Source organism: Rhinoraja longicauda, chromosome 13 (assembly GCF_053455715.1).
Source record: "Rhinoraja longicauda isolate Sanriku21f chromosome 13, sRhiLon1.1, whole genome shotgun sequence".
Classification (NCBI taxonomy): domain Eukaryota; kingdom Metazoa; phylum Chordata; class Chondrichthyes; order Rajiformes; family Arhynchobatidae; genus Rhinoraja; species Rhinoraja longicauda.
In genome coordinates this window covers 35,761,705-35,776,082 of record NC_135965.1, presented here as the reverse complement: position 1 = coordinate 35,776,082, position 14,378 = coordinate 35,761,705, and the positions used below count along the sequence as shown (strand labels likewise).

General features: G+C 43.4%; 1 protein-coding gene across 1 annotated transcript in view; it reads left to right on the top strand.

Moving 5' to 3' along the window:
* stag1a (STAG1 cohesin complex component a) overlaps window positions 1-14,378 on the top strand; it is a 174,691-nt gene that overhangs the window by 72,662 nt on the left and 87,651 nt on the right. The gene's annotated exons all lie outside the window — the stretch shown is intronic.

Sequence of the window (14,378 nt, the reverse complement as noted above, 5' to 3'; positions counted from 1 at the left end):
TCTGTCAGAATATATTCAAGGCAGAGACTGAGATATTTGAACTGTGAAGGTTAAGGGGTAGAGAAAGAGCAGAAAGTGGTGTTCAGGTTAGATAGGTTTGGTGTTCAGGCATGTTTGTTTTATTAGGAGATGTGAAAAGGCTGTGCCTGTGCTCTTCAGATTTTTGAAAATGAGAGCTAATTAATTCAAACTGTACAAGATTCTTAACAATCTTCCCTGGGTATCAATGATACCCTGGCTGTAGCATCTTGATCTATCATTTTCAGCCTTCGCATAAGAGTTGGCCAATCAGGGCCAAAGTACTCTTGAAGTTTGGAGAATCTTTAGAATTCACTGCACAAGGCAATAGCAAATGTAATTGATTTTCCACCTTTTGTGTGAAGAAAGATGCCCTGTTTTAGAACATGTTCAAGATGGAGATAACAAACTTTTGGATATTAAGGGAAATGGGGTTAATGGAGTATTGAATGGGGGTTTAGCATGTGAAGCTAAATTATCTAATTCTGCATTTATTTCTTAAATGTTAAATGTATACAGTAAGCCCTCATTGTAATGGACCCATTTATAACTGATTTTGATTATAGTTGATGGGCCCACAGAAGCTGCAGATGCTTCTCCCAGCTCGCAAGGTGCACCAGCGAACCCTTCTTCACCGGCTGCCGCAAGATCCAGATGAGGTGGCTGTTGTTGCGGTTCACGTTGTAGCTCCTGGCTGGCAGCACTTCCGTCAGGATACTGCCACTGAAAGGACATGCTCGGTCACTGTGGGGCTTTCTCCCCTCTCACCAGCTGCTGCTTCCTGTTGGCATTGCTTTGTCAACTGCATCCCCCTGCCGCCACCGCCTTCTGCCGGAGTCGCTGACACAGTCTACCTTGGAAGATATCAGGGACTGAGGTGGGGGGGGGAAGGAGGCGACAGCGGTGGAAGAGGGAGTAGCGGAGTGGACAAAGCGATGGGAGGAGGCGGCGGCATGGACAAAGCAATGGCCTAAAAGAAGCAGCAGCAACTGGTGAGAGGGAAGGGAGCCCCACTGTGATTGAGCGTTCCCTGTCAGTGGCTGGTGGTCTGAAGAAAGTGCTGCTGACCAGGGGCTGCGCATGAACCACAAGAGCAGCTGCTTCAACTGGATTGTGCAGCAGCTGGTGAAGAAGGGCTCACTGGTGCAATTTTACGGTGAAACCATGCTGGAGTAACAGTTGACTGAACCAGTCTGAAGAAGGGTCCCAACCCGAGACGTTCCCGAGAGATGCTACCTGACCTGCTGAGTTGCTTCAGAAACTGCAGTTCTTTGTTTCTGCTACAAACAATGATAACAGCATACTCAGTTATAGTGGACACTGGACCAAGTGGACCCGACCCGTTGGGTCCAAATCTCTCCTGCGGGCCTCTCCTGGGACAACCCTCCCCCAACTGACGATCCTGCGGGCGAGGCAACCCTCTCCAACTGGCGAAGCCCGTTGCCGGGCGGGGAGTGCCTCCCGAGGTCGTAGGCTGGCGAGGGGGGACAGAGAAGGGGAGAGGGTGCCACTCACCTCGGCCGCGTGCCGCCAGCGCTGCAGCCAGAGCAAGCCGTGGAACCAAAGCTTCTCATGCATCGATGTAGCACCCTCCACTCTCCCCTTCCCCCACTCCAACCCCCCTTCCCCCCCACTCCAACCTTCCTCCCCATCCCCTCTCAACATAAACGGGCCCCAACGGCGGAGGCGCGGAGCAACAACCGTGCGCACAGCAATCCTACCAATCCGTGGATCCGTTAGCGGCAAAAGCCACTTACCTGTGGCCCGTGCGTTCAGCGCTGTTCGTTGGCGAGCTGCGGGGAACGACGGAAAGCAGAGAGCTGGTCCGTGGGCGGGAGCCGGTGGCGTGCAGGCCTTGGGCAAATCAAGGCTACCGATCCGTGGACTCGTTGGTGGAGAGTGGAAGCCGGTGGCGTGCAGACCGTGGCCGAAGCGTGGGAAGAGCGGTTGTGTTGCCCCCCCCCCACCACGTGGGGCGCGGACCAATCGAGCGTCGCTCTTGATCGAATCCCTTTTTTAAAAAAGGGCGGCGCTCCCCCCTCCACGTGGGACCCGGACCAATGGGGCGTTGAGTTGGATGGAGTTTTTTTTAATGGGCCGCGCTCCCCCCCAGGTGGGACGTCACTCCGGCGGGACTCGCCATCGGACGTCATCGTATGCCCCCCCATTGGCCATCACTCGGGCGGGTCCCATTGTGATGTCACATGCTGAACATGGCAAGAAATCGTTTTCATAAGGGAATTTTAAACTTTAAAATCTCTGATACCTAAAAAATATAGGACCAATTTGAATGAAACTTGGATGAAAGGGTCCCCGACAAAGGTGAGCAAGGTGGTCCTAAAGTTATAGCGCTATCGTGTGACGGCGTCACAAAAACCCGGCTGATAACAAACATTCTAACATATATATACATCAACCCTCATAACAAATAACAAACAGTGAATTTTAGTAATATAATAATAGATTGGACATCATTTCCCCTCTCCTATGGTCCATTATAACAAGGATTTACTGTGTTGCAGAATCATATGCTTCAGGTCTGTGGACCAAGAGATTGAAAATGGGATTCATTTTATTTTTGACCAGCATAGTTTGTTTATTGGGTTTTTCTCTGTGCTATGAATTTCTTTGCCTTTATTTCTAAGCCAGCAAAAAAAAGAAGTCTGTTGAAATTTTGCATTTTCCAAATATTAAATTTTTTAATCCATTTTTCTTCATGTTTAGCAGATTCTGTAAACTTTTCGATCAAGAAACTGAACCTTTTCAGCTTTTTTTTTTGCAGAGTGGTGTATGCACAGTAGGTTAAATATTTGCATGTTCAGGCTAGCAATGTTGGTGAATGCCTCTGAGATGTGAAGTTTTGCATTAATTCTTGAAGGTCTAAATATAAAGTATATCTGGGTAAATATGTACATTACATTCATCTGTTAATGTGAATATTGCAATTCTGAAGAAATAAAGCCATTTCTATCTTTAAAAAACTACGGTACCAGTTTTGAATAATTCCAGCGCCATGTCTGCATTTAAAATTGAGGCCATCATTGGCTCTACCTAAACGTGATGCGGCTGGAAGTGTAGCAAAATATGTTTGTCCACTTTTCTGTATTTGAGGTTTGTGGCCATTTGTTTGTATAAATGTGACTGCATATAGCAAAACCAATCAGGATAAAATGCACTGAATTAAACAAAATAGACAAACTAAGGAGCGGAATACATCCTATCTATGTGGAGCTTTCGGTGCCACAGATTTACAAACATAGTTTACCATTATAATTAGGAGCTTGCCAAACAACAAAAAACTGCTGTTGTAACTCAAAGTTGAGCAGCATCTGTAGAGGGTAAGGAATGGCCAATAGATTTTGACTGGTCAAAATCTGGCAACCACTATTTAGATTTCTCTCCAAAGTGACATCAAATGCCTTGACTTCTCCACTCAGTCCTGATGCATTGATTCGACATAAAATTGACCATCTCTGCCTCCACAGATGCTTCTTGCTCAGTAGTTTGTTTATTTTTGCTCCAGATTCCAGCAGCTGCAGATTCTTGCAAACACAAACCTGCTTGAAGGAACCAATGTGAAAATATTGTGACAAATTGGATAGTAACAAACTTAAAACTTAGTACCATTTGACCCTTTATACTTGTACGGCTATTAAGTAAGATTGTAGCTTATCTTTCCTTGTGATCCCATATCTATTGATGTATTAAGGAAATCAATCTCTGAAGATTGTATCTGAGAAAGATACTGATCCAATGTTAGTGTTAGATTGATAATATGGTGATGCAATAACCTGGCATGCTTGGGACTTCTGTGCTGAACTGGGGGATGGATGTCTTCTGTCTAATGGATGTTTCTTGTATTCCGAACACTTAATTAATTTATTAAGATGTTACACTATTATAATAAATTCTCCAGTGAACTAGGTTGGTTCTATGCAAGTCTGGGGACCTGGTGAGTCTCAGAGGAGCGTGGAATTGGTGTCTCGGAATGTGGGAAATATTATCTAATGAGCCATATGCCGAACCATCAGTATTTCCAAATAGTTGAATTGGTTAGTTATTGGAGCTTTCCTGTATGGCCAATTATAATCATTGGGTCCCTCAACAATTTTTGTGAGTTGTTTGCTTTAACAATGGAGCAACCAATCAGATATTAGCACATTTTGTTATTCCATTTGCTGATTCATAATAACATGTATTTGCAGTGTTATATTCAAAAGAACATTCTTCCTGGGGATCATTAACAAATATTGAGTTCTGATGTAGTGTTTAACTATGAGTCACAACTTACCTTGACTTTTCCATTTACCTCCATTCCTTGTGCCTCCTGAAGGCTTCCTGGTTTTGCCTTCCCTTCGATAATCATGAAAAATCAACAGCCTGATAAGAACGAGCTATTTAGGAATTATTCTTCCTGTTTATGTGACTTATATATGGCATTATTTCCTCTGGAAAAAGGGTCTTGACCCGAAACGTCACCCATTCCTTCTCTCCAGAGATGCTGCCTATCCCGTTGAGTTACTCCAGCATTTCGTATCTACCTTCGATTTAAACCAGCATCTGCAGTTTTTCCTACACAAAGTTCATTGCTGTCATTTCCTTCAGTTTCTGACTGAGAAATACTCTTTTTTTAAAAGTGAAACATTTCCTCTCTTTTAATCCTGTGCATTGTAAAGCATACTTTCTCATGTAAATACTTTTCATGTAATAATTTTTCTAGATCGGTAGCTTAACTGATGCTTATGAGCTTCCAGTAAGTTAGAGGGACCCAAGTCTGGTCATTTACCGAGAAAAGAACTTCATATACATAGTACAGGTCCACCACTGATCTTCCAGCACCCTTGGTCCCAGAGCCTTGTTGGATTATCCATTTTGCTGGACCAACAGAGGTCATAGCCTCCAGGAGGAGCAAAATGGTACTGCAACGGTCCGCCGAGGCCATTGGGGAACAGAAATACTGGCTTGCCAAGTCGTCCCCGGAAGTCTGCTTTGGGAAGAGATCTGCCGGCTCTTTCTGGGCTGGTTCCAGAGTCCCAGCCGCAGGGCGCAAATTTGACCCACCGATTGGCTGTGGAAATCAGCTATGGGAACAGATCTGACGGGGCTGGAGTTCTGGCAATTTTGACCCGTCAATCGGCTGCGGAAATCCCTCTGAGGTTGAGATTGGCTGCCTCATCCAGCCTAGGTGCCACATTTTCAGAGGGGCTTCCGGAGGGGATTTCAAGTGCTCTCGTTATTTTGTCTGGATTAAAGGAGGTGCCGGACTACCAGTTTCTGGAAAGTCAGTGGTGGACCTGGTGGTATCATTCATCAAACAATAAATGCAACAGAGAATCTTGCAGGAATGACTGATTCTTTTGAAGCAAATATTCAGATGTATTGGAGACAGCAGAAACTGCAGATGCTGGAATCTTGAGCGAAAAAAAATAATGCTGGAGTAACTTCGTGGGTCAGGCAGCATCAGTGGAGGAAATGGACAGGCAACGTATTCGGCTGGAGCCCTTTAGTCTGGGGGGGGGGGGGGGGGTTGCAAAGCTGGAAAAGAGGTGGGGCAAAAGCTGGCAAGTAAGGTAAGGGATGATAAGCAAATGAATGGAGATAGTAACAAAGGCAAGAGATGAAAAGGAGACAAAAGACTCCTTTCCTCATTTAAAGAAAGAGGAGTGAAATGTAGATGGAGGGAATAAAGGGAAATATGGGGTTTGGGAATGGGAGATGAGCATACACTGGGGAATGAGTAAGGTAACTGGGATGGTAGGAAATTATGGGAAAAATGTGCTGCATCACACCAAAATATGTAAACATAGTACACTGTAAACAATATGATAAATGAGAGAGAGAGAAAAAACGTTCTGTGTGTATATCTACACACTCAAGTACGCACACGCACGTTCAAGCATACTCAAAAAACAAACAATAGTAGTGCAATAATAATATTAGTCTATTGGAATTTGGAGCTTATTTGAGGTTGAGGTTTTTAATAGCCTGATGGCTGTAGGGAAGAAACTGTTCCTGAGCCTGCACATTACAGTAGACAATAGACAATAGGTGCAGGAGTAGGCCATTCGGCCCTTCGAGCCAACACCACCATTCAATGTGATCATGGCTGATCATTCTCAATCAGTACCCCGTTCCTGCCTTCTCCCCATACCCCCTGACTCCGCTATCCTTAAGAGCTCTATCTAGCTCTCTCTTGAATGTATTCAGAGACTTGGCCTCCACTGCCTTCTGAGGCAGTGAATTCCACTGATTTACTGACTGAAAAAGTTTTTCTTCGTCTCCGTTCTAAATGGCCTACCCCATATTCTTAAACTGTGTTAGCATTATTTCAAGAGGGCTTGTCTGCAAAAACAGGGATGTAATGTTGAGGCTCTATGAAATGTTGGTACGGCTGCATTTGGAATATTGTGAGTTTTGGGCACCATATCTGAGGAAGGGTGCGCTGGAGAGGGTCCTGAGGAGGTTTACAAGATTGATCCCAGGAATAAGTAGGTTAACCTAAGATGCGCATTTGTCAGCCTTGGGGCTGAATTTAGCTGGAGTTTAGAAGAATGAGGGGGACCTCATTGAAACATACAGAATAGTGAAAGGCTTGGATATAATGGATGTGGAGAGGATGATTCCACATCTGGCCATCACCCTTGTACTTTCCAAAATAAATCTATTGCCCTAATAACATCTGCTCATTCCTTCTATTTTACAGAGCTCTGAGATGCCTGCCATTCTACAAATATAGCTTATATAACGTTTGATTTCCATAATGTTACCATTCTTGACTTCAAGTTCTATCATTCCTTCCTTACACCCCTCAATTATAACATTTCTTAACTCTATCTCATTGACTTGTCTTAGTAGTTTGTGGCCTGATGTAATTATTATGTTTGATACTACTGTGTATAGCACCTTGAATCATAATGCATAACATAAAAATATATTGTGAGGACAGATGTTTGCATAGGGAAGGCAATAACTGTAAGTGCTTTTAATTTCATGGCTTTGCCTAAAGGGCTGCAGATATATCTACAAGACTTTATTCATGCCAAGTAATTGAAATGGATATGCATTTCCGATATCCGCAACCATTGAAGTGTGCTATTGATTATTTTCCCACCTGGGACTTATTTCCTGTGAATTTTCAATACCTATGATGGTTGATTCTGCTCAATTCAGCTTAATTTGATAAGGTATTTGTGTGAAATATTTACACTTTATTTGGTGAAACATGACCAGAAGGGCTTGAAGAAGTCTTTAAGTCTCACACAGTGATGCTGGCCAGCACTGAGTTCAATAAAGAAAACAAATATTGTGTTGTTAAATGGCTGTTTTCATGATCTTGGAACATCTCAAAGTACTTCCAAGTTGTCACTCTTTATAATGCAGTGAAATAAGGAGCTTAATTTCTACATGCCCTGGCACAATAAAAAAAACAATTTAAAAAAATGGTAATATGGAGAGAAATATTGTCATGTAATTCGGCATATTTCCACCTCTTTGAATGGAGGGTACAAACTTCTGTACTTTACCATAGATTCCTTTTGTAAACTATTTCTTTCTGCAGAGCTCGACGCTTATTTCTGTTAAAATATTTCAACCAAGCTTTCTCATTCTACCAAAAAGAACAGTTGGGAAGCTTCTCTGTAACAAGACCAAGTATGTTATAAAAGGGGGCTCACATAGACTGCTTGAAAGTGGCCAGAGAGAGAAAGTAATTTCAGAAATTTTGAACTTGGAGGTCAGCTCATGCCCGATGGTACACAGATCATCGTGATCCTTGATGATCGAAGCTACCACCTTGAGGCAGTGCCCCAAGTTAATGGTTCCGATGGAGGGGAAGACTGTGTCCTTGATGGACCAGGCCAAGTCCACCACTGCAGCCTCTTATGTTCCTGTGCGTTGAAATTGCCATCGTGCAACGATTCAGGATACCTTCTACAGTATATTTGTAAAAGGTTGTTCGAGTATTTTGAGACGTACTGAATCTCTTTAAACTTCAAAATTAGAGCTGTTGGTGTTCCTCCTTGTTGATTGCATCTATGTGCTGGGGCAAGGACAGTTCATCTGAGATGCTGATGCCCTGGAAGTTGAACCTGCTAGCTCTTGGGAAACAGTCCAATTGGGAGGATAGCTTTAATAAAAATCTGAGGTACTGTGAATCAAAAATAATAAAATCTAATTCATTTGGCACTGTACATATACTAGTTCAGGCTTTCTCAAACACTTCTGTACATGACTTCACAGTTCCCCAACTCAATTAAGACTTAAATGAGCTGAACCCTGCATCTTTATTCTCTGCTACATTGAATTAGAATAGTCCCAGTTTAATAATTAACCTTGTGTGATGATTGCTTTTTGGGGAATACCTAAAATGTTCTCATGTTAAAAATTATTCAGACAACCATTTTCAGTTCTCAGGTGTTTTAGAATCATTTTCAGACTGGGTTTCCACAATCATGTATACTGTAATATGTAGCAACTACTAATTAAAATAAGATTTTGACTGCCGTGCCATATTCACTGCCACACCCAAGGGCATTGTGTCAGCAGCAACACAATTATGATTGGATCAACGAACCTAATACCTATGTAATTGGCTGTATTTGTCGGTATACAGATGACTCACCACGAAGGCAGGATACTACAAATAGCACAAACAATCTTGTTCTAGCATTCCTGTTTATTGTGAGCCACATTGCAAAGTTATATTTGTGACAAATAAAATATCTAACATGCCCTATCTCAGAAAATCATGCAGCAACTCCTCCGCTACCCAACCCCAAGCACATTCTGAGTCCTTTTGTTTTCCATCTCTTTTAGTTTGGACTTCTACTTAACCATTGCCCTGCTGCATTAGATTTTAGTTCCTCAGATGCTCACATTTTCTCCCCAAACCCACCAGAAATGAACCATTCAAGTTTGTGCTGTCAAACTTCATTCACATCATTTTCTCACACTACTATGCCTAACCCATGCAATATGATCTGAGGTCCAGTTAATGAGTAGTCCCAGATACGCCTTCACTAACACCACCGAAGTCCAGTCATATTTCACTCTCCATTCTCCCTGTAATGGTGTTTGAGCACAATCTTGCCTACATCATTCTCAAAGTATTCTGTAGTGCTTCAGCCAAACCACCACCGTTAAATTTTCCTCTAGTGACTTCCAACCTCGTAGAACCCTTATGCCCTTAGGTTTCTCTCCTTGTCTGACTACTCCATTTTCTGAGCCTTCCCAATCTCTTTATCCCTCCATTTCCAGCATTTTCCCCTCATATTTCCAAATCAGGAAGATGGTTTCCAAGTCAGGAAGATGTGCAACTTGGAGGGGAATGTCCAAGTAATGGGGCTCCTATGAACTGCTTTTGTCTTTGGTTGCAGATGTCATGGGTTTTGGCGGAGCTCTCTAAGATGTCTGAGCAAGCAACAGTCGTGCATGTATAGATGATCCACACAGTGGTTACTATATATTTAACACAAAATGCTGGAGCAACTCAGCGGGTCAGGCAGCATCTCCAGAGGGCATGGATAGGTAATGTTTTAGATCTGAAAATTCCTATCACTAAACATCACCTTGCCATGTCCTCCAGAGATTCTGCTGAGTTACTCTGGTACTTGGTGTTCTACACAAGATTGATAGTGGAGGAAATTAACGTTTAGGGTAGTTGATAATAAACTGCCAAATAACAGGCTGTTATATCCTAGATGCTGCTGAACTGCTGATTTGTTGGAACTGCGCTCATCAGGATGTGAAGAATGCTTTTTGTAGGTGGTGGCAAAATGTCACTTAAAGCGCTACAATCACCTTCGACCTTGTTCTGTGGCTCAATTATTTATGTAACTGGTCCAGATTTGGGTCATTGTGTTCCCTTTAGGTGCTCATGGTATGGGGCCCTGAGGTTATATAATTGAATGATAACTGGTTAAACTACTCTAGGAGCTAAAAAAGCTTTAAAAAAAAAGCCTAACACTTTTTTGACACACATTTTACTTGACACTCGGACAACATTCAGGCTCGGTCTTGTCAGAAGCAAGCCTGGATTGCTTCATTTACTGAGGAGCGATGAAATTGACGATTGTGCAATTATCAAGAGTCAAGAGTGTTTTACTGTCATATGTCCCAGATAGAACAATGAAATTCTTACTTGGTGCAGCACAACAGAATATGTAAACAGTACACTGTAAACAATATGATAAACAAGAGGAAAAAAAGGTTCAATGTATATATATATATATATATACATACTCACAAGTGCGCGCGCACACATGCACACACACATACTCAAACAAACAGTAGTAGTGCAATAATAATAGTGGACTATTGTAGTTCAGAGCTTATTTGAGGTTAGAAACATAAAAACAGAAAATAGGTGCAGGAGTAGGCCATTCGGCCCTTCGAGCCATTGTGATCATGGCTGATCATCCACAATCAGTAACCTGTGCCCAACTTCTCCCCATATCCCTTGATTCCACTAGCCCTCAGAGCTCTATCTAACTCTATCTTAAATTTATCCAGTGATTTGGCCTCCACTGCCGTCTGTGGCAGAGAATTCCCCAAATTCACAACTCTCTGAGTGAAAAAGTTTCTTCTCACCTCAGTTTTAAATGGCCTCCCCTTTATTCTAAGACTATGGCCCCTGGTTCTGGACTCCCCCAACATTGGGAACATTTTTCCTGCTTCTAGCTTGTCCAGTCCTTTTATAATTTTATGTCACTATAAGATCTCCTCTCATCCTTCTAAACTCCAGTGAATACAAGCCTAGTCTTTTCAATTTTTCCTCATATGACAGTCCCGTCATCCCAGGGATCAATCTCGTGAACCTACGCTGCACTGCCTCAATTACAAGGATGTCCTTCCTCAAATTAGGAGACCAAAACTGTACACAATACTCCAGATGTGGTCTTACCAGGGCCCTATCCAACTGCAGAAGAACCTCTTTACTCCTATACTGAAATCCTCTCGTTATGAAGACCAACATGCCATTAGCTTTCTTCACTGCCTGCTGTACCTGCACGCCAACGTTCAGTGACTGGTGTACAAGGACACCCAGGTCTCGCTGCACTTCCCCCTTACCTAACCTGAGACCATTGAGATAATAATCTGCCTCCTTGTTTTTGCCGCCAAAGTGGATAACTTCATATTTATCTATATTATTATACTGCATCTGCCACGCATCAGCCCACTCACTCAACCTGTCCAGGTCACCCTGCAACCTCCTAACATCCTCTTTGCAGTTCACACTGCCACCCAGCTTTGTGTCATCTGCAAACTTGCTAGTGTTACTTCTAATTCCTTCATCCAAATCATTAATATATATGGTAAACAGTTGCGGCCCCAACACCGAGCCTTGCGTCACTCCACTCGCCACTGCCTGCCATTCTGAAAAGGACCCGTTTACTCCTACCCTTTTCTTCCTGTCTGCCAACCAATTCTCTATCCATGTCATCACCCTACCCCCAATACCATGTGCTCTAATTTTGCTCACCAATCCCCGTGTGGGACCTTATCAAAGGCTTTCTGAAAGTCTAGATACACTACATCCACTGGCTCCCCTTCATCCATTTTACTTGTCACGTCCTCAAAAAATTCCAGAAGATTAGTCAAGCAGGATTTCCCTTTCATAAATCCATGCTGACTTGGACTTATCCTTTTACTGCCATCCAAATGTACCATTATTACCTCTTTAATAATTGACTCCAGCATCTTCCCCACCACCGATGTCAGGCTAACTGGTCTATAACTCCCCGTTTTCTCTCTCGCTCCTTTCTTGAAAAGTGGGATAACATTAGCTATCCTCCAATCCACAGGAACTGATCCTGAATCTATTGAACATTGGAAAATGATCACCAATGCTTCCACTATTTCCAGAGCCACCTCCCTTGTAGTGTTTAATGGCCTAATAGCCAGTTAATATCCCCACATCTGACCTGGAAGAAAGGTAATTGCTGAAACAAATATAAATGGTTGTGCAGACACGAGGAACTGCAGATACTGGTTTACAAATAAAATATGCTTGTGCCCTGGGCTCTGCCCTGACAATATTATGTGATAATTTCCAGAGCCTGACCTCTGAAATTCAACTCTTTGCAGACTTGCTTTTGAGCTTGGAACAATCAGTTCAGGAACAGAATTGTTCCAGCGAAACTCAAATATGCTGTCACTGAGCAGGTTAATGGTGAGTCAATGCTGCTTGACATCAGTGCTAATTAGCCAGATTGGATTTGTCTCGTGTTATTGAATAGGATATACCTCGGCAATTGTCCAAACTTGCAGGTAGATATCAGTGTTCATTTATTTGGAATAGCTTAAGTAAAGGTACAGTTAGTTTGTACTTTGGAACTTTAAAATTCTAGTTGGGATATTGTTTTTTTCTTAGCCTTTCAGTACGGAAACAGGGCCTTCAACCCATCGAGCCTGCGCCGCACTACCCTGCACACTAGGGACAATTTACAATTTTTATCAAAGCCAATTAACCTAGAAACCTGTACATCATTGTGGGAGTAAATCAGAGCACCCAGAGAAAACTCACGTGGTCACAGGAAGAATGGATAAATTCCATACAGCCAGCACCTGTAGTCAGGATTGAATCTGGGCTTCTGGTGCTGCGAGGCAGCAACTTTACTGCACCACTGTGCTGCCCACGTTTTTAGCCTTTGTTATATCTAGCGTTCTCAGCCTTTTCTTGATATACCATGGAACACATGAATTGGCTGAATACCAACTTCTGTGATGATGAGGTCTCAGGATAAAGTTCAGATGGGTCATCTTTTGTCACTTCTGAGCATTGTGACTGCTCCAGCTTTCTTTGTGTCTAGATTTCTAGTGTTGGGACTGCCGTCATTGAGGGTGGGGATATTTTTGGATGCAGAACTAACAGAAAAAAGCAAAAAAACAAAGTGCTGGAGAGTCGTGCAGCATCTGTGGCGCAAATGGACAGACAAAGTTTCGTGTTGGGGACCTTCAGACTGATGGAATAAGGGGGTGCGGAAAAATCCTGAAAAAGAGATGGGGCAGGGGTAAAGTCTGATGAATAATAACTATGTATGTGAGGAGGGAAGGGGATGAGTCAGATAATTGGAGTCGGTGATAAAGGGTAAAGGTGAAAAGGAGACACAAGTGTGATAAATAAAGGAGTGAATATATAAAGCTGGAGAGAGGGATAAGTGTAGGAAAAGAGGGTGGAGGTGAAGGGTCTGGATGGAAGGATGGGAATCGAGCTTGCAAAGGAGGAAAAAGGAGTAGGGTGATGGAAATGGTGGGAGAAATGTATGAGCACAGGAATGATAGGATTGGGAAAAGACAGGCAGAATATTCTTGCTATTGAGGGCGTGCAGCGTAGGTTCACTAGGTTGATTCCCGGAATGGCGGGACTGTCGTATGTTGAAAGGCTGGAGCAATTAGGATTGTATACACTGGAATTTAGAAGGATGAGGGGGGATCTTATTGAAACATATAAGATAATTAGGGGATTGGACACATTAGAGGCAGGAAACATGTTCCCAATGTTGGGGGAGTCCAGAATAAGGGGCCACAGTTTAAGAATAAGGGGTAGGCCATTTAGAACGGAGATGAGGAAGAACTTTTTCAGTCAGAGAGTGGTGAAGGTGTGGAATTCTCTGCCTCAGAAGGCAGTGGGGGCCAGTTCGTTGGATGCTTTCAAGAGAGAGCTGGATAGAGCTCTTAAGGATAGCGGAGTGAGGGGGTATGGGGAGAAGGCAGGAACGGGGTACTGGTTGAGAGTGATCAGCCATGATCGCATTGAATGGCGGTGCTGGCTCGAAGGGCTGAATGGCCTACTCCTGCACCTATTGTCTATTGATAGGGAGGTATGACTTGAAATTTGAGAATTCAATCTCTGGAACATTAGGTTGTAGGCTGCTTGAGTGGAAAGATGAGGTGCTGTTTGTGAGTTTGTGTGTGGCCTCTGGCAATAGAGAAGACCGAGGACAGAGAGATGGTATGGGACAGGGAATTAAAATTAATAGCAATTGAGAGCTCTTGTGGGCTTTGGGAGACAGTGCAAATGCTTGGAAAAATCATTGTCCAGTCTTTGCTTGGTCTCGGTCATCCAAGATGTCCTCCTTTCTTCTGAACACACAACTTCCTGCGTTTGTCCTGCAGTTCTTCCCTCATCTCCTTCCAGATGACGCAAGGATAGAGTTGCCTTGGACCTCGCTTTCTGCACCCCACCAGCCTCCACATGCAGCACATTAATCTCTGATATTTCCACTGCTTTCAACATGATGCCACCACCAGTCAGATCGCCTCCACCCCTTTCCGCATATCAATCTGCGCAACTCCTTGGTTCATTGATCCCTCACCGTCCAAGTCGCCTCCTCCAAAGGCACCTTTCCCTACAACCACTG